The sequence below is a fragment of the Bos grunniens genome, chromosome 20 (genome assembly GCF_055505025.1).
Source record: "Bos grunniens cultivar Pamir isolate PY7600 chromosome 20, Bosgru_T2T1.0, whole genome shotgun sequence".
In the NCBI taxonomy this organism is placed as follows: domain Eukaryota; kingdom Metazoa; phylum Chordata; class Mammalia; order Artiodactyla; family Bovidae; genus Bos; species Bos grunniens.
In genome coordinates this window covers 52,575,771-52,599,316 of record NC_141184.1, presented here as the reverse complement: position 1 = coordinate 52,599,316, position 23,546 = coordinate 52,575,771, and the positions used below count along the sequence as shown (strand labels likewise).

The 23,546-nt window shown below is 40.3% G+C and overlaps 1 protein-coding gene across 11 annotated transcripts in view; it reads left to right on the top strand.

The window, feature by feature from the left end:
- The window catches only part of PDE4D (phosphodiesterase 4D), a 1,650,639-nt gene that overhangs the window by 615,066 nt on the left and 1,012,027 nt on the right, over nucleotides 1–23,546 (top strand). The gene's annotated exons all lie outside the window — the stretch shown is intronic.

Below are 23,546 nucleotides of genomic sequence, written 5' to 3'. Positions count from 1 at the left end.
GCCACATACTAGCAACATAATCCAGGATGCATTACTTAACCTTGTTTTGCTTTGGTTTCCCTATGAATAAAAATGGGTTCCAATAATTGAATATTCCCTACCTCCTAGGGTAGTGTTTGAGAATGAAGTGAGAAAATATGTTTAAGATGACTGGCACTTGTAGTGAGCATTCAATAAATGTTGCCTCTAACTAGGTAGGAAGATTGAGGCCCAGGGAAATCATAACATGATCAAGATAACAAGGTAGCTGGTTCAAGGCTAAGCAGGATTAGAATGAAAGTGCTACACTCAACATACCAAAAAATTTGGAAAACTCAGCAGTGGCCACAGGGCTGGAAAAGATCAGTTTTCATCCCAATCCCAAAGAAAGGCAGTGCCAGAGAATGTTCAAACTACCATACAGTTGCCCTCATCTCACACGCCAGCAAAGTAATGCTCAAAATTCTCCAAGCTCAGCTTCAACAATACATGAATCAAGAACTGCCAGATACTCAAGCTGGATTTAGAAAAGGCAGAGGAACCATAGATCAAATTGTGAACATCCATTGGATAATAGAAAAAGCAAGAGAATTCCAGAAAAAAATCTACTTCTGTGTTATTGAGTATGCTAAAGCCTTTGACTGTGTGGATCACAACAAACTGTGGAAAATTCTTAAAGAGATGGGAATATCAGACTACCTTATCTGTCTCCTGAGAAACCTGTATGCAGGTCAAGAAGCAACATTTAGAACCAGACATGAAACAATGGACTTATTCCAAATTGGGAAAGGAGTACATCAAGGCTGTATATTTTCACCCTGTTTATTTAACTTATATACAGAGTACATCAGAGAAATGCCAGATGGGATAAAGCACAAGCTGGAATTAAGATTGCTGGGAGAAATATCAATAACCTCAGATATGCAGATGACACCACCCTGTGGTGCAGAGGCAAGTATAGAGGAACTAAAAAGCCCCTTGATGAAGGTGAAAAAGGAGAGTGAAAAAGCAGGCTGAAAACTCAACATTCAAAAAACTAAGATCATGGCATCCAGTCACATCACTTTATGGCAAATAGATGAGGAAACAATGGAAACAGTGACAGACTTTAATTTTTTGGGCTCCAAAATCACTGCAAATGGTGACTGCAGACATGAAATTAAAAGATGTTTGCTCCTTGGAAGAAAATCTATGACAAATCTAGACAGCATATTAAAAAGCAGAGACATTACTTTGCCGACAAAGATCTGTATAGTCAAAGCTATGGTTTTTCCAGTAGTCATGTATGTGTGGAAGAGCTGGACCATAAAGATGGCTGAGTGCCAAAGAATTGATGTACATTAGAAAGATTCTGGAGAAGACTCTTGAGAGTTCCTTGGACAGCAAGGAGATCCAACCTAAAGGAAATCAGTCCTGAATATTCATTGGAAGGATTGATGCTGAAGCTGAAGCTCCAATACTTTGGCCACCTGATGTGAAGAGCTGATTCACTGGAAAGACCCTGATGCTGGGAAAGATTGAAGGCAGGAGGAGAAGGGGATGACAGAGAATGAGGTGGTTGGGTAGTATCACCAACTCACTTGACATGAGTTTGAGCAAGCTCCAGAGGATGGTAAAGGACAGGGAAGCCTGGTGTGCTGCAGTCCATGGGGTCACAAAAAGTCAGACATGACTGAGCAATTGAACAGCAACAACAATGATTCCCAATTCAGTGTTCTTTATTTTATACTAAATTGTCTCGTGAACTGGCAGCTAATGATATAATTACTTTATTTTTAATGTTTTGTATTTGTGCCTTGTCTCCCCAAGTAAATTATAGTTGTTTTAAAGGCTAAATCCATAGATTAGTGACTTTATCAACCACAGGCTCTAGGTGGAGGGCTCTTGCTGTTGGGGCTCAGGGTTCATTTGGTAATTATTAACTTTTGACACAGTCTTCAACCTGAAACTCTTTTATTCATCCCATATATCTCATTCTTCACTGGCTCAAACTATTAAGTCAGCCATTACAGTCTGCACAAAATTGGGATTGCACTGTGCACAACCACTGACTACTTTCTCTGTAATTCCCCAGAGAAGAACATGCAATTTCCTGCTATATTTCTGCAGTGAGAAGAAAATAATGTAATTCATCTCTGCTTTAGTTTCTCCATATATACAATTTGTATACAGCATTACCCCATCACAAAAGAATTCCCATATAATTTAGCTTATTGCTATGTAAATTCAGACATAACCCAGACCACAATATCATCCCAAAAATATAATAGGTACCCATAGGGAAAACCTGGTAGAATATCTCAAGAGTGGTGATTATTTTTTAGTGTTGGATAACAACTTTTATATAAAGGTGATCCACTCATGATGCATTTATGTCACTATTAAGTACACTCACCAGTAAGCTAATATTTAAGATTTTATTTTATACATCTCTATTAGAATGTATTAGTGTACTAGACATTACAAATTACCACTGCAATTTCCTTTGGAGTTACTCTTAAGAGTCAAACATTTCCTTGAAAATCAGTTTCCTAAACAAACGTCTTAAATATGCCTTTGAAAGTTTTAAGTTGCTTGTAATTGGCATTTCACATTTTGAGAACTTAACAAGCATTCAGCAGCAAGTATGTAGATCCTACAATTTTTTCAGTTTTCTCCCCATACTCAGGATGTTGTTAATATCCATTCAAAGGAGAAGCTAGTAACTGAGTCACAGGAACAGATGGACCAATTTGTCCTTCTGTAGACCTAAGCCCTTGAGCCCATTATCTGACCCTCAGGAACCTTCCCAGCCTTCCAAGTCCTCGGCTGTATAACCAGGAGTTCATCTCCTGTTTAAGTGTGGATTGAGAAGGGTAAAGACTACCCTTTCCAGGTTAACCCAGATTGAGAGAGAAGGGAAGAACTTGCTGAGCCTTGCTTTCCAAGGAGCATTAAAAAGATACTCAAAGGACTGGAGAGTGCTCTCTGTAGGAAAGTACTGGACAATTACACTGTCTCATGAACAGAAAACCTTCAGATGACTTGAAAATAGCCAAATGAAAGAACAACCAGTTTCAAAGTTTGTTGGCCTATGACACTCCTCTAGGCATTCTGTGTTTCCAGGTCAATCTCATTAGCTAGAAATAGAATCTACTAAGCCTTATTAGGAGTCTGACATTTTGTTTGAGAATCCAAACTTTTCTGTTCGAAAACTAGGACAAAACTCATTTATATATCAACAGGGATATGAGAGAAAGAGAATACCAGGGAAGTTATTGTATTATAAATACGTAGAACATTAATAGTTTGAAGAGGAGAGATTTCTGATGAGCCCAAATAAATATCAGGATGTAACTGAAAAGAGCTTCAATTTACACAGTGCAGCAATGAATTATAGGTCCATTAGGGTAGAAATCATAATAAGCCATTAATTTAAATAAGAGCCCCAATATGCATATAGTATCGTGTTTCACCAATTAGAAAGTGCTTTCCATGAGTCACTTTTCACATTAGATGACTCAGGGCAAGTGAGATCCTGGATCTGATAACATATAGAGAGAAGTCCACCCATCATTTTTGTGTCCTGGTAAATTCCAGTGACTCCACAACTGGATGAAAATGGCTTTCACTTTTGAATACTTTTCTTTAAGTGAATTTGGGGTGGGGGGAGGTGTGAGTGTCCTTCTTCAATGCCTACCATATTTGAGATGCAAAATACTTCAGAGAGTCTTTTGCTTCAACACTCTGACTTGTGAAAAATTAATCTTGACATAAAATTAATCTTTTTCTTTGTTCACTAAGGCCTGGTGGTATCAACTTCCTTTAGCCATTTACGGGCAAAAAGCTAATTCCCAGCGCTGCTCTAATATAATTGCTAAACATGAGAAGTTGTGGGGATGAGTTAATTCTACCTGCCTCATTAGATTCTACCATGGTTCCTTGTAGGTTGCTCATTCACCACTGTGCCAGTTTTACTATCTGTGACTTGAGGCTAGTAGAAGGAACAGCGTATCTGAGGTTCAGCACCAGGAAAGCAAGGACAACAGAAATAAATTGGCCAGAATGAGTGATATTAGCCAGAATGCTGCTCCCAAGTCCACAGCAGGACCATCTACAGTGTGGAAGGCAGCTCAGACGTGGGTCAGTTTGTTCAGGAGACCACACATTAAAATCTGCTGCATTGTTTTTTTCATCATTTTCATTTGAAAAAAAAAGAGAGGTGGCTCCTTTGTGAGGCTGTTAATTCCATAACATTATTTTGTCACCTCACCTTCTCATCACTTTATTGTCATCAGACTTTAGTACATGGTTCCCACATAGAAGATGCTTCTCTTTTATGTTTTAACCAGATCTCTATCATGGCCTACAATGTGCAAATGTTAGAAAAGAGAGAATGAAAGCAGTAATTGTATAAAGAGAAAATGAGTGGAAAAAAATACAGGAAAGTGATCCTTCCATGCTCAATTTTAGCTGAATACAAATTGTTCATATCTTTGTCTCAGTGTTCAGATATGAAATATCCGAAGACTAAAGGATCCCAGATCTTTATTTGATCCTGCCTCTTAAGTTTGGTCTATATGGAAAACAGCACAGACTCTAATTCAGGCTCTGTAATAAAAGACTCAGCTGTGATCCAAAGTGTTTTCAATATTTTTCTGATAGACTTATAGTGATTTTTCATGAAAAGCACTTGATTCAAATGTCATTACTTTATCTTTTAGTGTTTTAGTCAACAATAAATGATATTTTCTCTGATACACTCCTCTCAAAATGCTAGAAAAGCTTATGGCAAACTGCCATTTCAACCATTTATGCTGCACCAGGAATGTGGTATTAAAACATAGAAACTGGGAAAAATTAACTAAACTACTCCTATATACTTCAAAAGAAGTGACAGAAAACCTGGTAAAGTAATAATGGTATGATTATACTCAACAGATTGATATATTTGATAACATTTGATATATTTAAAAACATAGATATATTTGATATATTCTCAATAGATTGATATATTTGATAACATTTCAGAAAACTCTGCACTCTAACATTTTAAGAGATCACAGGGCATATTTTAAAAAGTATCCATACCGTCCAGAGTGGTTAGTTATACTTCATGTCATCAATATTTCATGGGATTTATGATCAAACATTCTAGTTCAAATTCTATGAACACTGCAGAGAAAAGAAGGTTAAGGTGGTAGGAAAGAGGGAGAAAGGGGGGAGGGGAATAAGAAAGGATGGAGAGAGAGGAAGAGAGAAGACAGGAAGGGGAAAGGTAGATATGAGGGAGGAAGTAGCAATCACTCAAGCCCATGTAGGGTCATCTTACAAGTGATGCTTAAGAGTATCTTCATCTCCAGGGAGTAAGGAGGGAATTGCAAAGTGATCGAATAGGACACACACTTGGATAAAATCCCAGTGCATGACTTTCTTGAGACCAAACAGTATTTAAAACTGGAGAAAGTAGAAGAGAGAGCTTTTGAAATCTCTCAGAGATTTTAAAATAATTCAAGTAAGGATCTGTTAAAACCAGAAAGGGAACACATAGCTCTTTCTTGTCTTCCATACTTTACTCTCCCACATTAAGTTAACATCTCTCTGGTTTGCCCTGCGGTTAGTCAGATTGCCTGGAGGAATGCCCAACATTCTTGGACAATGTTAGGGTCTGTCTGGGGTCTGCCCCATGGCACCATTTCCAGACTTTTCCTGCAGGTATGTCATCTTAGTGTGCTGTTCAGCCCCCAGTGGCCTTCCCTCTTGCATTTCCTCATTTACTTTTTGTTCTCTTATTTCCTTCAGTTGCCATCATTGTCCCTGCGGTGCAGCGTAAGTGTTTCTAGCAACTCTTAACTGCACATTTGTTGTTACTGTACGATTAAGGTACCTGGATATTATAAAATGCGAATACTTAGTATTTTGAAACATCATTCCCTCTGGGGGGAGGGCAAACAGAACATCTGAGAAAGGGTCAGAGTTCAGAACCAGATCCATCAGAGTCTGACTTTCATTTGGATTGGTCCATTTTTTCATACTGCATACATGAGCCCAGCTGTGTGCCCCTCCCATAGAACAGGGCTCACCAAGTGATGACGGGGACTGTACAGCGTACTGAGGACAGTCAGGGTGAGCTCTTTACATGGGTTCCTAGGAGGAAATGATGCTTGCCAGGTGGCAGTGGCCAAGAGGTTACCAATGAAACTAAGAGAACTGGAGCCTGGACCATAGATGAAGATTCTTCCCTAAGTAATATACTTGGCCTTAATGAGAAATTAGCAACATGGTCCACTTACGAAAATGCGTTGGGGTAAGAGTAGAGCTTTCATAATGCTGGTAGGAGAAACACATATTAGTTTCATTGAATTAGTTTGTTCACACAGTTATTGTTGGCACCATAGCAAAAAAGATTAAAAGCTCCTTTAGCTACTCGATCTAGAGTCTAATAGACACAGTAGGAATAGGAGCTCCACGATTCACTGACTTCCTCACCGGGGACAAAGCACTTAGCCTCTCAGAGTCTCAGTATAGTCCTCTGTATGAAAGGATAATAGTAATTCATACACAGGGAAAATTATCCCTTTGTCTTCTGTATCTTCTTTTTCAGTCACTAATTCTTGTCCCACACTTTACAACGCCATGGACTGTAGCCTACCGGTCTCCTCTGTCCATGGGATTCCCCAGGCAAGAATACTAGAGTGGGTTGGCATTTCCTCTTCCAGGGAATCTTCTCCACCCAGGAATCAAACCAGCATCTCTTGCACTGCAGGTGAATTCTTTACCACTGAGCCACCTGGGAAACCCACTCCACTCCTCAGCTCCCTGACAAAACCACACTTTTCCATAGTTTTGCCTGTCTCACTAGCTCTATGCCCTCCCTCTCCTGTCACTCCTGAATCTATTTTATGCTGTTTCTTATCTGATTTCACTAATAAAATGGTCCTTATTCAGATGAACAATAATCTTAGTACCTTCAAATAAAATGAATCTTCCTATACATCTCTTATTTGCTGTCTCAGCAGGATTCACTGCTTTTAGCATCCCTGACCTGACATGTTCTGTCCTCCTATCTCTCCGAATACCACCTTTCTTGGCCTGATCTGTGAGGTCTGGGACACCTGGCCTAGCTGAGGCCTCTCTGTGTTTTCACCCCCCCAGGACACTAGCTCAGGCTTGTTCAAATGGTAGTAAAAGGGTTCCTAGCATCAGGAGAGGGCAAGCCTCACAGAACAAGCACTTAGTGAGCATCTGTTTGTATCATGTTTCCTAGCAACCTCTTGGCCAATGCCCAGAATCAGTATAGGATGGGCAACCCAATATGGAGCCATAGGGAGAGGATCAATTTCTGGCGGACAACTGGAAGGGCTCTGTTGACTAGTTTCACTCCCCACAGAAGCCTGTGAAACTTAAAAAAAAAAAAAATAAGCCTCTAGAAATGGTCCCAAGGAGAAACAGCAAATGAAGAAACAACTACACAAGAACATCTACAAAAATTCAGTAAGAAGGTGAGTCTGTGCTGTTAGAACCACAATTGCTCCCCCTCACTTCCTTCCCAGTTCAGTGAAGTTGGAGGCCCTACTCCTGGCTGGTACAACCAAGAATGCGGGGCTCCCTTTCCTCGACAGCTCCTGGCTAGAGGGCTTTCTTCCCAGGAGGAGCAGGGCTTCAGTGTTTCTTATCCTACCCCAGTGCCTGTTGCTAAAATTAAGCCCTGGATGAGCACGGGGAAGAGAGGGAAGAGCTCCCTCTTCCATCCTTACCCCCACCCCAGCCAGAATGGAGAATGGAGATAGCATCTTGTATGCAGCCCCAAAGGATGCTGAGGTCCTCATGCCTCTCTCGTGGGCTCCTGATACGGTGGTTCTGCACCAGGAGAAGCAAGCCTAGAGAACATCAGGCTGCTGCCGCCAAGCCATCACTAAACTCAGCTTCTAGAGTGAGACCATTCTCAGTCCCACTGAGAGAAGCTTGTCATGGCCTCCATCCCTGTCTTCAGAGCTGTGGTTTAGAGATTTTGTCTGGGAGGAGAAGCAGTCTATAAAATAAATAGTTCTTAGTCTCTTCCCAGAGGAACTGGCTTAATTTGCAACAAAGCATGGAGAAATTCAAGTTTAAGAGTGCTCTCAATAACAGTGGAGGCCATGGTGAAATTGGGAGAGTCAAGATACAGGAAAAATCACAGGCTAGTTTTTAGGAGAGTATCAGGAATTGGACCATTAGGAGAAGTGCCACTGGGGTCAGAACCTATACTGAACCCTGCCCTCAGAATCTATGCCTTCAAAGGGGCCATGGTCTGGTTGTATTTGTTTGTAGAGCACTTTGTGCCCCAGGCCCTGTCTATCTCCACTACCAGTAGGTTAGTCTAATCTCTCATCATCTCTCACATGAACACTACCAAATCCTCCTCACTGGTGCCCAGATAAGGAACACCCTCTAACCGAGGTGCAATTCAATAAGGTCTACAGCTGTAGCCAGAAAAAAAGTCATTTGCAATTCAAAACTAATCCTGTTGTGTGCTCCCCCTCTACAGAGACTGAAACATGGACCTTTAGTGATGTTTGATTTAGTGCTGACCGTCTCGAACTCTCATTTTCTGCCTGTGTCTGTCACTTCTTCCAGCACCATGGTAAAGCTTCAGCCCCTCCTCTGCCTCTACCCACCCCCAAGTCCACGCTCTCTCTCTGGACCTCTCTTTCAAATTTTATGATGATGGAGGGGATTCTCCTTTATCGAATGCCTATTCAGTCTCTGTTCTCTCTCTCTCTCTCTCTCTGGCCTGGACCTCCTCCCAGGGAGCTGTCCTCTACCCCGCACATGGCGGAATGCCTCACCTGTATGAAGAATATATGTCTTTCTTTTTGATCCTATCAAAAGAGTGGTATCACGAGTTTTTACATCAGAATTTAATCTTGAAAGGGAGCTTCCCGTGTCACAGTGAGGTGCAATGATACCCCTTCCACCATCTTTAAATTCTTCCATGGCTTCCATTTCATTTATTTTTATCATAAAGTCTAAAACCCTTGGCTTGGCCTACAAGGTATGGTCCGTCCCCATCGTTCTGGTTTCTTTGCTTGTCTCATGTTGGTCATGCTCCCCACTGTCCCACGGTCTACCTCAGGACATGTGTACCTGTTATTTCTGCTTGAAATGCTCCTCTTCCTCCTCATTCCTAGTCTTTACTTAATTTGCTCTTGGTCTATGTAACTCAGCTCAAAAATCAGTTTCTCAGAAAGGCTTTGCCTGACATCTCAACACAGTCCTCCCAACTAGGTCAGATATACTTTTCTTCAAGCTCTGACTTTGGTTAAACTTTACATCTATATATGTCATAGTTTGATGAATATGTATCTCCTTCACTAGACCATGACCCCCATGAGGTCAATGACTTTGTATTTTCTCACCATTGTACCTTCAGTGTGTAGACCACTGTCTAACCCACTGTAGATATTCTGATCAATCTTTGTTTAGTTTGAAGTAAGTGAAGACTCTTCACAGCATAATATATGTGTGATTTCTAAAAGCATAAATCCTATGTTAGAATAAGCTAGGTTATGTTATAATAACAGCCCTGCCCACAAAGCCACATACGTTCACAAATTTCAGAGGCTTAAAACAACAAAGGTTGTTTTCTCACTGATGCTACATTTCCCTTGTGCTTTAGCAGGGGACTCTATTCCATCTCAAGCTTCCTGGGTGGATCAGTGGTAAAAACCTGCCTGTGCAATGCAGAGATCTTCCCCTGTGTTGGAATATCCTCTGAAGGAGGAAATGACAACCCACTCCAGTATTTTTGCCTAGGAAATCTCATGAACAAAGGAGCCTGGTGGCTGCAGTCCATGGTCATAACAGAGTTGGACACAGCTTAGTAACTAAACAACAACTGTTCCGTCTCATCTGTGTTCTGGGACTCAGGCTGATGGAAGCTACCACTTGGAACATTATCTATTTTAGTGAGAAGGGGAAGAGAGACAGGGATTTTTCCACACTGGCAATTAAAAACCCCAGAAAGGGCAGAAACATACTTCATCTCCATGTGCTATCAATTAGCCAGAACTAGTCTCATAGCCCCGCCCATCTAAAAAGGGGGCAAGGAAATGTAATCCTCTCAAGTATTGAGAAGAAAGAACCAGATGTGTGAGACCACTAGAAATCTTTTCACTGTTGTATTAGTATAGAGCTGTGTGTGATTAAAGTTCAAGTTGAATTTGAAGGATTAAAGAAAAAACTCAAGAGGACATAGTAATTGAACTGGGCTGAAGAATGAGATTTGGAGAGTCTGGGTGAGGAAGCACTGCCAGTAGAGGAAGCAGCATGAACATAATCAAAATGTCTGTATGAGTATGTGTCTAGGTCGCGCTGAAGAGCGATCAACCTTGCTGAAGCAGAGAGTGGGTGTCGGGAAACCGTGGGGAATGACATTGGAGTGACAGATTTGACCATTAGCAAACCCATGCTCCTCTCTTAGTATTTTTGTTCCCCAGAATAAGGAATAATGTAGAAATATGCTCAGAATAAGGAATACAGTATGTAATTTTAAGCATATTAATCAACCTTACTTGATTGTACGTTCTTCATTTCTAAAATTCCAAATTGTCAGCTGCTTCTTGCCCAGACTCTTTTTGGTTGGCACAGCAGTTCAGAAAGAGCTGCGCCTGACTTAATCCGTCTTTTCAGTCAACCGTCAATTCATGAGCAGGTAAACACCAGTGACCCTGCTACTTTATGAGAACAGTGTCTTTAATCTTATCTTTAATTGCCATTTCTAGGGACTTAACTGAGTGGAGAGACTCTTAACAATGATCCAAAGTGAAGGAGAGTGTCAAATAATAGATTTTATGAAAACCTGGATGCAATTGAAGGATGTCATTCAATAAATCTGCCCCCAAGAAACTGGTAATATTCAGTCAATACAATTTGACCTGTTTTCTCCCACCTTACATTTGTTAGGTGTCTTGGCATTGGGAAAGAAAAAGAAAGGGCATACTGTCTCCGTTCTACAGATGCTTTTATTCGGATAGCATTTCCCCTAAATATCTGTTTCAGTTCTACTAATAAGAAACAGATATTTGGGGAAAATGATATCCGAATAAAAGCATATGTTAAGCAAAAAATGTTAACCATTAATAGAGCTATGTTTTGCTTATTAAGTCCTCTGTGCATTGATCCTCAGAGGGAGTATAGTCTAGTGACTAAGTATGGTCTCCAGAGCCAGCCTGCCATATGGGTGTGTGTGTGTGTGTGTGTGCGCGCGCGTGCGCGCTCAGTCATGTCCGACTCTTCGCAAGTCCATGGACTGTACCACAGGTTCCTCTGTCCATGGAAGTTTTCCAGACCACAATACTGGAGTAAGTTGCTATTTCCTCCTCTAGGGGATCTTCCTGATCCACAGATTGAACCCGTCTCCTGCGTGTCCTGCATTGACACGTGGATTCTCTACTACTCAGCCACCTGGGAAGCCCTAAGCCACCTGGGTGAATGTTATTTAATCATGATATTGTCATTAAAAATCATGAACGTTATTAAATCATGCTTTTATGGCAAGTCCACACTGCTGTGGATTAAGTTCCGTCCCCTGAATAATTCCTATGTTGAAGTCCTAGCCTCCAATGTGACTGTATTTGGAGATAGGTTTCTAGAAGGTAATTAAGATTAAATGACATCAGAAAGGCAAGGTCCTACTCTGAGAAGATTGGTGGTACTCATTATAAGGAGAGGAGCAAAAAAAAAGGAAACGAGGAAAGGGAGGCTCTTTTCCTGATGTGCGTACACCCAGGAAAGGCCTTGTGAGCACACAGATAAGGTGGCAATCTGTAAGCCAGGAAGACCTGTCACCTGAACCGAGCCATGCTAGCACCCTGATCTCACACTTCCAGCCTCCAGGACTGAGAGAAAATGCATTTTTGCTTAGGTTTAAATCACCTAGTCTATGGTATCTTCTTTTTTTAAAAACTTTTTTATATGCATATGGCCAGTTAACAGGCTTTCCAGGTGGCTGTAGTGATAAAGAACTCACCTGCCAAAGCAGGAGACACAAGAGATGTGGGTTTGATCCCTGGGATGGGAAGATCCCCTGGAGAAGGAAATGGCAATCCACTCCAGTATTCTTGCCTGGAGAATCCCATGGACAGAAGAGTCTGGTGGGCTATGGTCCAAAGAGTTGCAAAGAGTCAGACATAACTGAAGCAACTTAGCAGCATCGTAGCTGGTTAACAATGCTGTGATAATTTTAGGTGCCCAGCAAAGGGACTCAGTCATGTATACATGTATTTATTCTCCCCCTAAACCCCCTCCTATACAGGCTTCCACATAACATTTAGCAGAGTTCCCTTTGCTGTACAGTAGGTCCTTATTGGTTAATTTTAAATATAGCAGTGTGTATATGTTGATCCTAAACTCCCTAACTATCCTTTAGCAGCCTGAGATGACTAATACACTCACCTATTAAATGAGGATAACCATCATGCCTATCTGATAGCATGTTTCTAGTGGATTGAATATGTGAATATATGCTGAGCTCTTAAATTGATTCTTGGCCTACAGTAAGTACTTAATAGACCTTAGCTAATACTACTGATATTTCCCTCTCCAATCTCTCATTTGATAATGGCAGATTCATGTTGATGTATGGCAAAACCAATACAATATTGTAAAGTAATTAGCCTCCAATTAAAATAAATAAATTTAAATTAAAAAAAAAAGAATTCTACTTTTTCAGTCAGATCTGGATTGGACTCTCAGCTCTGTCTCCTATAAGCTATATGATCTTGTTCAAGTTATTAATTTCTCCCAGCCTAAGTTTTGTATCTATAAATGTGGCTAACAGCATGTTGCCTGCCTCATAGGGTTGTTGTAAGATTTGAAAGAGATATGTATGTAAATATCTGGCGCACAGTAAGCAGCCTATATGTGCTGTTTACTGTCATTGTTAGAGGCTTACAGAGCTTCCTAGTTTATATTATCTGAGTAAGAAACTCTCATCTTGAGAAAACTTGGAGGAGCCAATAACAGCACTTTCTCCTGAAACTTGGAACTCTAAAGATATCCTTCCCAGGACCATTCTTCCTTTTATTTTGTCATTGTGAGATATTTGCTTTGTGCAATTTTACTTTCATTTAATATAAGCCCATAATATCCTTCTCGCCATCCTGATGTCAGTCTTATATTACCAATTCAAAAGAGCATGGGCTGTGCCCCTTAAACTCAAATTACTTAAAACAACAGCATTAAAGCACTGGGTGTGACTACTGCTTTTGCAATGAAACTGAAGACGGCAGAGCGACAATTTTCTCACAGCTATTGAGTGCAAGATTTGAAAACCTGGTTATTATCTCCTAATGTGAATTCCCTTGGAGGAGGGCATGGCAACCCACTCCAGCATTCTTGCCTAGAGAATCCCATGGACAGAGGAGCCTGGCAGGTTACAGTCCAGTAGGTCATAAAGAGGTAGACATGATTGAAGCAACTTGGACTCCATAAATATGTCGTGGAACATAGTGGTCATGAATATCCTTACGTTGAGTGTAGACAGAGGAGTATTATGTACAGTGTGCATGTGTGCTCAGTCTGTCAGGACTGCCAGGCTCCTCTGCCTATGGGGTTTTCCAGCAAGAATATTGGAGTGAATTGCCAATTCTTCCCCCAGGGGGTCTTCCTGACCCAAGGACCGAACCTGAGTCTCTTATGTCTCCTTTATTGGCAGGTGGATTCTCTACTACTGAGCCACCTAGGAAGCCCATAAGGCACAGCACTGCTTCTTAAAGTTTAATGAATGAGTCACCTGAGGAGTATGTTAAAATGCAAGTTCTGACTCAGGAAGTATAGAATGGGACCTGGAATTATGAGGTTGCTGGTCCCCATGCCCCTCTGAGTAGAAAGGATATAGATGCTTTTAGCATTAGTGACTTTGAAGGCTTTGGGCTATTTTTGTTATTTAAAAAAAATTTTTTTTTTACATTTTTGTATTCACTCAAATGTACACTGGAAGAAAGAATCGTTTTTAATATGAATGGGAATTAAAAGTCAATGTGGTAGAGATTCAAATTGGACATGATATAACTGCCTCGGTTTCTTTCTCCATATATGTGTTCCTAAATCATCCACAGTGGCTTTGTCATCTACCCCTTTTCCATCAAATGGGGAAGAAGCACTCCTTGGAACTTATTTCCCAGTGTTTACCTTCCATAACATACTAAATCACATCACCCTTCCTAAGAAGCTCACCTTGTTTTCTGACCTCTGCAACCTCAAGTTCTCATTTTTACCAATAAGTCATGTGTGAATTCTATCCTCTGGCATCTCCTCATCTCTGTTGATCTCTTCTTGGGAAGTCCCATCCATCCACTGACATGGATTCATTTGTTACTTCAGGCCTTTGGAGTTACTCTGAATCAATATCTTTTGTCTTAAAGGTTCTCCTAAGTTTTAGTCTTACATACCCAGTGGATTTGATATTTATGACCTGTCAGCCTTCAAACTCAACAAATTGAAAACCAAAGTCTTCATATTTCTTAACCCTGGACAACCAGCTCAGTGACCACTGGGTTATTTTATTCCCTTTATAAAAACTTTCAGTGACTGTTTACTAGGGAATGAATCTCTATCTCCTTAGTCTGACATTGAAAACCCTCCTTTCTCAAACCTCACCCTTTTTTTCTACTCATATCTTCCAATGCTCATCAATATGTGACTGACTTAAGTTTGTCAACATCCTCCTGTTCCCAGGGCATGCTTTGACATTCAGTCTTCATAGCGTTTTTGTGCTGAGTTAAATACCCTTACACTGATCTTTGCTTATCCAAATGCTACATGTCTTTCCAGGCCTATGTGAGATGCTACCTTCTTTCTGGTATATTCTCGATTCCCCTCCCTGACGGGAATTCCTCCTCTTCTGAGCTGCTGTAACACGTGTTCCCTGCTATTCAGACGGTACCTGCCATGCTCTGTGTTCCAGATCTGATCAAATGTCTGCCATCTGAAGTCCCATGTCCTCCAGCTTTCTGGCATCACTACTTTCTTTAGCAGCTAGGGAACATGACTCAAGCCCCATGCCTTGGAATGACAGGCTCTGACTTCCTTCCTTCCTTTCTAGGCTTATGTTCCTCTGCTACATTGAGAGGAAGCGGGAGTTGTCAACTATCTATTCCAAGCCAGTTTATCTACAACTCAATTCTCTTTATTTACCCAGCTCCTAGTGGAGTAGGAAATGGCTATCTCCACTCCAGTATTCTTGCCTGGAAAATTCCACGGACAGAGGAGGCTGGCGGTCTACAGTCCATGGGGTCAGTTGGACATGATTGAGCACAGACACACACACACACCCAGCTCCTAGACTTGCTTTTAGCTCTTCCTTCAGACTGGTTTCCTCCTATTGGCCACCATTTGAAATGTCCAGACTCCACACCTCCTCTATTATTACCCCAAATACCACTAACAGCAAGTTAAAGCTTTACTGAAAGTTTTGGGATAATACAAGCTAAGCACAAAGGAGTCAACTGGAGTATAAATGATGGAATCAGAGCTCCTAGACCTCTGTCAGACACTCCCTAACCAAGCCCATCCACAGTCATGGGACCCCCATCTTCAGCCTTTTCCCCTCCCATCTGCTCTCCTAGGGTCATAACTCTCCCATAATCCAGAGTTCAAACCCCTTTTACTTCTTCATGCAGAATGTTTCATCGTTCCTGTTGCTTAAAATTTACCTGTTTATATTATACACGATAGTCCCCAGTTCCATACTCAAATAGCTTCTTAAGTGTTTTCCTAAACCTGATAGCTGTTCTGTCCCTCAGAGGAATTCTGCCGTCCTGAAAGTGTCTTGGGTCTGTCAGATCAAAATAAATTAATTTTTATAACCGCAGCACAATGAGATATGCAAAAGTATTATTGACTTATTTTTGGATGTCTCATTTTTTTTCTATTTCAATTGAAAACCATGATATGCTCCTAGGGAAGGAGCATATAGACTCCAGCATTTTATTACATCCCAATATGAGGGGGTAAAAAACAGAGTTTGAATTCTTAATTCACCAGGTTTAAGGTTTGTGACTTTGGTCATGTACTTCTCCTGGGGGACCCTCAGTTTCCTGAGCTATAAAGTGTAATAGTATCTGCCTCATATAAATGCGAGGATTTAGGTTATTTCTATAAAAATCATTTAGTTAGAGTCCTGACACACAGTTAAAAATGTTTGTTGAAAGTAAAACGGTTACTCCAGTGAGGTTTATTAAACTTTCAGTTGGATACAGTGTATATTGCAGGATCCTGAGAGCTATTTGATGCTCTGACTTTCCTGTCACAGTCTCATCATGTTTACTCTGGAGTCAGTTCCATAGAGCTCTAACCTTAATTGAAGAGACAGGAAATCATGACTTTAAAACTCTCAGTGTTAAGCCTAAATGACACATTAGTTTAGAGACCTAGGAGTAATTATGGAAGTATCTTCTCAAATTGTAATGTTTTCCCCTGCCTTAGTGCTAGCAATCAAAACCACTGAATTAATCTGAGCAGGGTTAGGGCTTTGGATCTAAGGAAAATCACTTAAATTTGAGGCATTATGTGTGCAGTACAAGATGTTCCAGCTTCCAGTGCTCTCAATTCTGTTTGAAAGAAACCGTGCAAGGGACCAGAGATCCATCTCCAGACCTCTGAGCCCCATAACGTCTGGGCAGGCCTCCGGAAGTCTGATGCTGATTCCAGAAGGAGGGAATTCTCCTAGTTTGCTGAAGGGTTAGCTGCTCTCTGGGGATAAGGGATGGGGAGTGGAGATTGGGATGTGGAGTGAAGATCAGGATGCGGACATTTCCATTATGCCCTGAAATTGCACAAAACCCACTACAAGAAGTGTTCACTAAAAGTTTCCCAATTTCGTTGGCTAATCTCTAGCTGAAATGCTTTTTCATGTATGTTTGAAATTTCTCCATGTCTTTTAAAGTACAGCAAAGAAGCAACTCGTTTGCTGCTTTTCCAAATTCCCTCAGTTGAAGTAAATCACTATTTCCTCCCCTTCTATATTCCTAGAGCATAAAGTAAAAGTACTTATCAGAATCTTTGGTTAATGATAATGATGGAAGGTCAGAATTGTTCTTTCAAGTTCAAACTTGAAAGTCAAATTTCCACTTACTGGCTGTTAGACCCTGGGCAGGTTATTTAACCCCACTCTGTATTGGTTTTTTCACTTTTATTTTTCATAAACTACTGAAACATTAGGCAGAAAGCTTTTTGATAGCAGTGACATATTTATATGATCATGAAAGTCATAATGATTCTGTTTTTAATATCTGATTTACATGAATGTGAATGGTTTCTAAGAGTAAAGTAGCTTTTAATGGTATAATGTAGAATGTGTGGCAAGATCAGAAATGTACATAAACCAAATTACTCAGCGTGCCTTTGTAACTCTTAATTACTTTTTATATATAACAAAATAAGGGTAAATCAACTTTTTAAAAAACTTAGAAATGATCATAACCATAATTTAAACTTACCACTTGTCATATATAAAGCTTTCCTTGCACAGACATGTGAGGTGGCAAAATAGGAAAAGTAAGTAAATATTTTACAAAATTCTCTTATTGAAAGTATTACAGAAATTAAAATTCATATTTCCCTAAGGATGTTTTATTTGTGAATGGAAGAATAAATAGGGAACATTTCACTGCAATGAACTTTTTTTTTCCTCCTCTGAAAACTTAAAAAAAGAGGGAACAAGAATCTGAAATATTAGAAAACTGTCGCATTTGTTATGGCAAACACTGTGATCCTGAATAAAGCTTTTCTCTTTTGTTTCTCCTGTTTGGAACCAAACACTGCCAGTACTTTAACATATAAATACAAGTTCATTTAGCCATAATTTTGCACAGTGTTGTTCAAAACAATCATTTCTTTCAATGACTCCAAGTAAAATTCCTGGTTCTCCTTGTGAGTATAGCATCACTCGCACCCTCTCCTTAAGGCACATCCACCCCACCTGCTCTTCCACACCTTTCTCAACAGAGGTAACATTGGAAGAGCTCAGACTTCAACATAAGATTGATTCCATATTAGTTTTCCAAGGCTGCCATAGCGAATTATCACAACACAGATAGTTTTAAACAACAGAAATTTATTCTCTGATAGTTCTGGAGGCCAGAAGTCTGAAATCAAGGTGTCAGCAAGACTCATTTCTCCTGGAGGCTTTAGGGAAGTTTCCATTTATTGCCTCTTTCCTAGCTTCTGGTGGCTCCAGGTGTTCCTTGGCTTGTGGAAACATAACCGACATCTCTGCAGTCTTATGGGCTGCTTCTCTGAGTATTTCTCCTCTTCTCTTCTCTTCTAAGAACACATCATTGGATTTAGGGATCACCCCAATCCAGGATTATATCTCAAGGTATTTAATTGCAACTGCAAAGATGCTTTTTCCAAATAAGCTCACATTCATAGGTTCCAGTTGGATGTATCTTTCATGGACTCACTACAGGTTTGTTTGGACTAAGGCTATGTTCTTGTCAAAGATGTACCAACCACAAAGACTATTTGCATGAAGTCAACATTTCTTCTGCCCTATTTGACTGAGTTGTTCAAGCTTACAGTATACTTCCAAAGGGATATTTAATAGCTAGAGGCTCCTATTCACTGACCTTGAAGAGAGGCACTTTCCTAGGGAAGGGGTATACAGTTCTTTCCTGGCCTTTTCTATAAGATAGGCTTAGCTGTGTAAAACTTGCCTAGAGCCAGTTCCACTGATTGTCCATCAGGATGGCATGTTATAGAAATTGTCTCTGAATATGATAGGAATAAGTATGTATATGAAGCATTTCATAGACAAATGCAGTTGCACGTTTTCAACCAAATGCCCATGAGCTTGCCTAAATATTTTCACATTTTAGACCCTTACCATATTGGGGAAAATAATATTAATGAGGATATAACATCTAATTTTTAAGATTCTGTGGAGCAGGGGCCAATTTTGAAGAAAATATTATAGGTACAATGTCCTTAAACTGTTAACAAGATTTTTATCGGAGGCTGTTTTTTTTTTTTTTTTTTTTAAGTTAATCAAAATGGAATGGGTATGAAGATGATGTATCTGAGATACAAAAGAATTGACCTATAATTTTTTCTAACGGTAGGACTAAATGGGCATAGATAGGGCTCCTTTTCTCTAGATAGGAAAGGGTATACATGAGATTCCTCAAGGATTGCTAAGACCAATATTATAATTTTTCTGAGGACTGGGGAGATGCAGTAAAAATGTCTAAACTTTTTCAAGATTTTCCTTTTTTTTAGCCTGCATTAAGCTAAACTGATGAGTTTTTAAAGAAGATAGTAAGAGTTTTTAAAGGAGATTAATTTTCACATGAATGCATGTGAAATTAGTGCATTTCCAGATTGTAAACATAAACACACACACACACATAGAGAGAGAGTCTGTCTTTTCACGATCCAGAAAATAGTCTTTATTTGAACTCTTTATACCTGGAAATGTTAATGTCCACTAAATTTTTTTACTTTCAGTTTAGTTCAGTCACTCAGTCGTGTCCAACTTTTTGCGACCCTATGGACTGCAGCATGACAGGCTTCCCTGTCCATCACCACCTCCCAGAGCTTGCTCAAACTCATGTCCATTGAGTCGGTGATGCCATCCAACCATCTCATCCTCTGTTGTCCCCTTCTCCTCCCACCTTCAATTTTTCCCAGCATCAGGGTCTTTTCCAATGAGTTAGTTCTTCACATCAGGTGGCCAAAGTATTGGAGCTTCAGCTTCAGCATCAGTCCTTCCAATGAATATTCAGGACTGATTTCCTTTAGGATGGACTGATTGGATCTCCTTGCAGTCCAAGGGACTCTCGAGATTCTTCTCCAACTCCACAGTTCAAAAGCATCAATTCTTTGGCACTCGGCTTTCTTATAGTCCAACTCTCACATCCATACATGACTACTGGAAAAACCATAACTTTGACTAGACAGATCTTTGTTGGCAAAGTAATGTTTCTCTTTTTTTATATGCTGTCTAGGTTGATCATAGCTTTTCTTTCAAGGAGCAAGCGTCTTTTAATTTCATGGCTGCAGTCACCATCTAAGTGATTTTGGAGCCCCCCAAAATAAAGTCTCTCACTGTTTCCATTGTTTCCCCATCCATTTGACATGAAGTAATTGGACCTGATTCCATGATCTTAGTTTTCTGAATGTTGAGTTTTAAGGCAACTTTTTCACTCTCCTGTTTCACTTTCATCAAGAGGCTCTTTAGTCCCTCTCTACTTTCCGCCATTAGGGTGGTCTCATCTGCATATCTGAGGTTGATATTTCTCCCAGCTATCTTGATTCCAGCTTGTGCTTCATCCAGGCTGGCATTTTGCATGATGTACTCTGCATATAAGTTAAATAAGTAGGGTGACAATATACAATCTTGACATATTCCTTTCCCAATTTTGAACCAGTCTGTTTTTCCATGTCCAGTTCTAACCGTTGCTCCTTGACCTGTATACAGATTTCTCAGGAGGCATGTCAGGTGGTCTGGTATTCCCATCTCTTTCAGAATTTTCCACAGTTTATTGTGATCCACACAGTCAATGACTTTGGCATAGTCAAAAAAAGCAAAAGTAGATATTTTTCTGGAACTCTCTTGCTTTTTCAGTGATCCAGTGGAAGTTGCAAATTTGATCTCTAGTTCCTCTGCCTTTTCCAAACCCAGCTTGAACATCTGGAAGTTCACAGTTCACATACTGTTGAAGCCTGGCTTGGAGAATTTTGAGCATTACTTTGCTAGCGTGTGAGATGAGTGCAATTGTGCAGTAGTTTCAACATTCTTTAGTATTGCCTTTCTTTGGAATTGGAATGAAAATGGACCTTTTCCAGTCCTGTGGCCACTGCCGAGTTTTCCAAATGTGCTGCCATTTTGAGTGTAACACTTTAACAGCAGCATCTTTTAGGATTGAAATAGCTCAACTGGAATTCCATCACCTCCACTAACTTTGTTCGTAGTGATGTTTCCTAAGGCCCACTTGATACTTTTACTTTTTTTCTGCTTCAATTTGGAGATGGTGGTTGTAAAAATTAGCAAGGATATTTGATTTAATGAAAAAGTGAAAGTTGCTCAGTTGTGTCTGACTCCATGGAATTCTCCAGGCCAGAATATTGGAGTGGGAAGCCTTTCCCTTCTCCAGGGGATCTTCCCAACCCTGGGATCAAACCCAGGTTTCCCACATTGTAGGCGGTTCAATGAAAGATGTAGCATTTCAATGTCCAGACCTTCGGGGTGTCAAATTAAAAGAGAGATACAGGTAGTTCCAGGAGTAGGGTGGGAGATTTGTGGTCTGGTATCAATTTTATATTTGTTTTATTTCCTCCTTTTGCAGGACAAAATAAAGTCCCCAGGAGGTAGGAAAGGTAATTAACAAACTTCCTCCATTATTCCCATTCTTTATCCCTCCCTACTATTTAAAAACTGAAAAGTTGTGAAATTCCATCTTCATCAGATCGTGCTTGCATTCTAAGTCACTTCAGTCCTGTCTGACCCTTTCCAACCCCATGAACTGCAGCCCACCAGACTCCACTGTCCATGGGATTCTCCCAGCGAAAACACTGGAATGGGTTGCCGTGCCCTTCTCTAGGAATCTTCCCGACCCTGAGATCAAACTTGCGTCTCTTATGTCTCCTTCATTGGCAAGCTGGTTCTTTACCACTAGCACCACCTGGGAAATCCTTCCATCAGATCTTGTATATCCAAATAACTATCCTTGAAGGAGAATTTCATGTTAGTCTTTTCACTTTTAATATCTAGTCTTGGTGCTTATTTGCTAAGTCCCCTGGGTAGACTTCTGGGTCCACATCAGCTCAGGCAACCTGGCGCTGAGCCCTCCAAATGTTTACTTTGGTCAAACTCCATATTCACGCAGTCATATTCACTTACACGCTGCTCACATCATACAGCTCTATAGCTTTGTCACCTGATTCAAATCCACTGAGCATTATTCAGCCTGAAAATTTACTTTTATACCAAGCACATCAACAAAATGAAATACAGTTTAAGAAATCAGCTCATAATATTTACAATTAAATTCATTAATCAAGGCAGTTTATGGAAATGCCATATGGAAACTGTAAACTTCATAAATATTCAAGTGCTGAACAACTAGACAATCACATTTCCTAGTAATATAGATGCTCCGTCTTGGTGGCTTTATTTCAGTGTTAAAGATGTGGAACATTCCCATCCACCAGCTTGCATTCTTATTTTGAAACATTTTAAACCATGCATATCATCATGAAAAAAAAAAAAAACCCTTTGTTTTGGTGACATTCCTATCCCCATATGTTCTCCATTTATCTTCCCCTCTAGATTTACATGCTTTGAGACTAAATAGCACCTGCACCTGATTTCAGGAAACAGCCCTTAAGTCCAACCAAGTGTCTGTGAAGGGAAAAAAAAATACCAAGTTTCAAGATTTCTAGGTAATAAATATGAACAATATACTTTGTTGATATTCTCACTCATATGTGTCTTCTTAAAGTATGAGAATTTATGTGTACTTTCTTTTGGTATGTACAAATCTAACCACACTGCTAGCTTCATACTATATACTACAGTGTACTTTGGTTGCCAGTTTACATTCTATTGGGGCTTCCCAGGTGGCGCTTATGGTAAAGAACCTGCCTGCTGATGCAGGAGACACAAGAGATGTGGGTTGCATCCCTGGGTTGGGAAGATCCCCTGGAGAAAGAAAGGGTGACCCACTCCAGTATTCTTGCCTAGAAAATTCCTTGGACAGAGGAGCCCAGCAGGCTATAGTCCATGGGGTTGCAGAGAGTTGGACACAACTGCACACACATCTTGTTACATTCTATTACAAGAATTTCATTGGCCGAATGCAATATGGTATTTACCACATTCGGATTGTAAATTGATGCATTAGTTTCACCTTCTAGGTTTGGGAATGGAGAGAAGAGAAGCTCAAGGAGGTCCAGGTAGTCATGAGAAGTTTTGCATCTGAGGAAACATTTAAGCTAGATCTTGAAGGATGCTTAAGAGATCAAAAAGAGAAAGAAAATAGACAGAGAAAAGGTTGAGTAGGAGTGAAAGGAAAAAAACTTGTTATGAAGTAAGGGCAGAATTATGGAAGGGAGGATAATTTTAGGCATGGAGAACTACAGCTCAAATGTTTTCACATGCAGAAGTGTCATACTAGCAAAATTCACTCCTTCCATTTCAAGTGTTAGCAACTATACGTAAACTGAACCCTCCTTCTTCCTGCTGCCGTGCCTCAATTATGGCAGTTGCCTGTGTATTTTCTAATAGTTGAAAATCTGTTTTCCACCTGGACAATTGAAGGTGGAGTCCATGGTTTTTCACATTCCTCTCTGGAGCATGACCTGCCGCCTATCCTTCCTCTACTGAAGGCCAGCCTGCCTGGTTTTGAATACTTCCAATGGCTTCTCACTTCACAAGACAGCCTTATCCACTGTTAAAGGACACGAATTGTTATGCAGTATTTCTTTATGTCCCACTCTTCTGCCTCTTGCTAATGTGGACAATAGGTTGCTAATGCTTCTCTGAGTAACAGTAGGTCTCTCAATTCCAACTGCTCATTAAGTCCCATGAATACATAAAGGAGAAA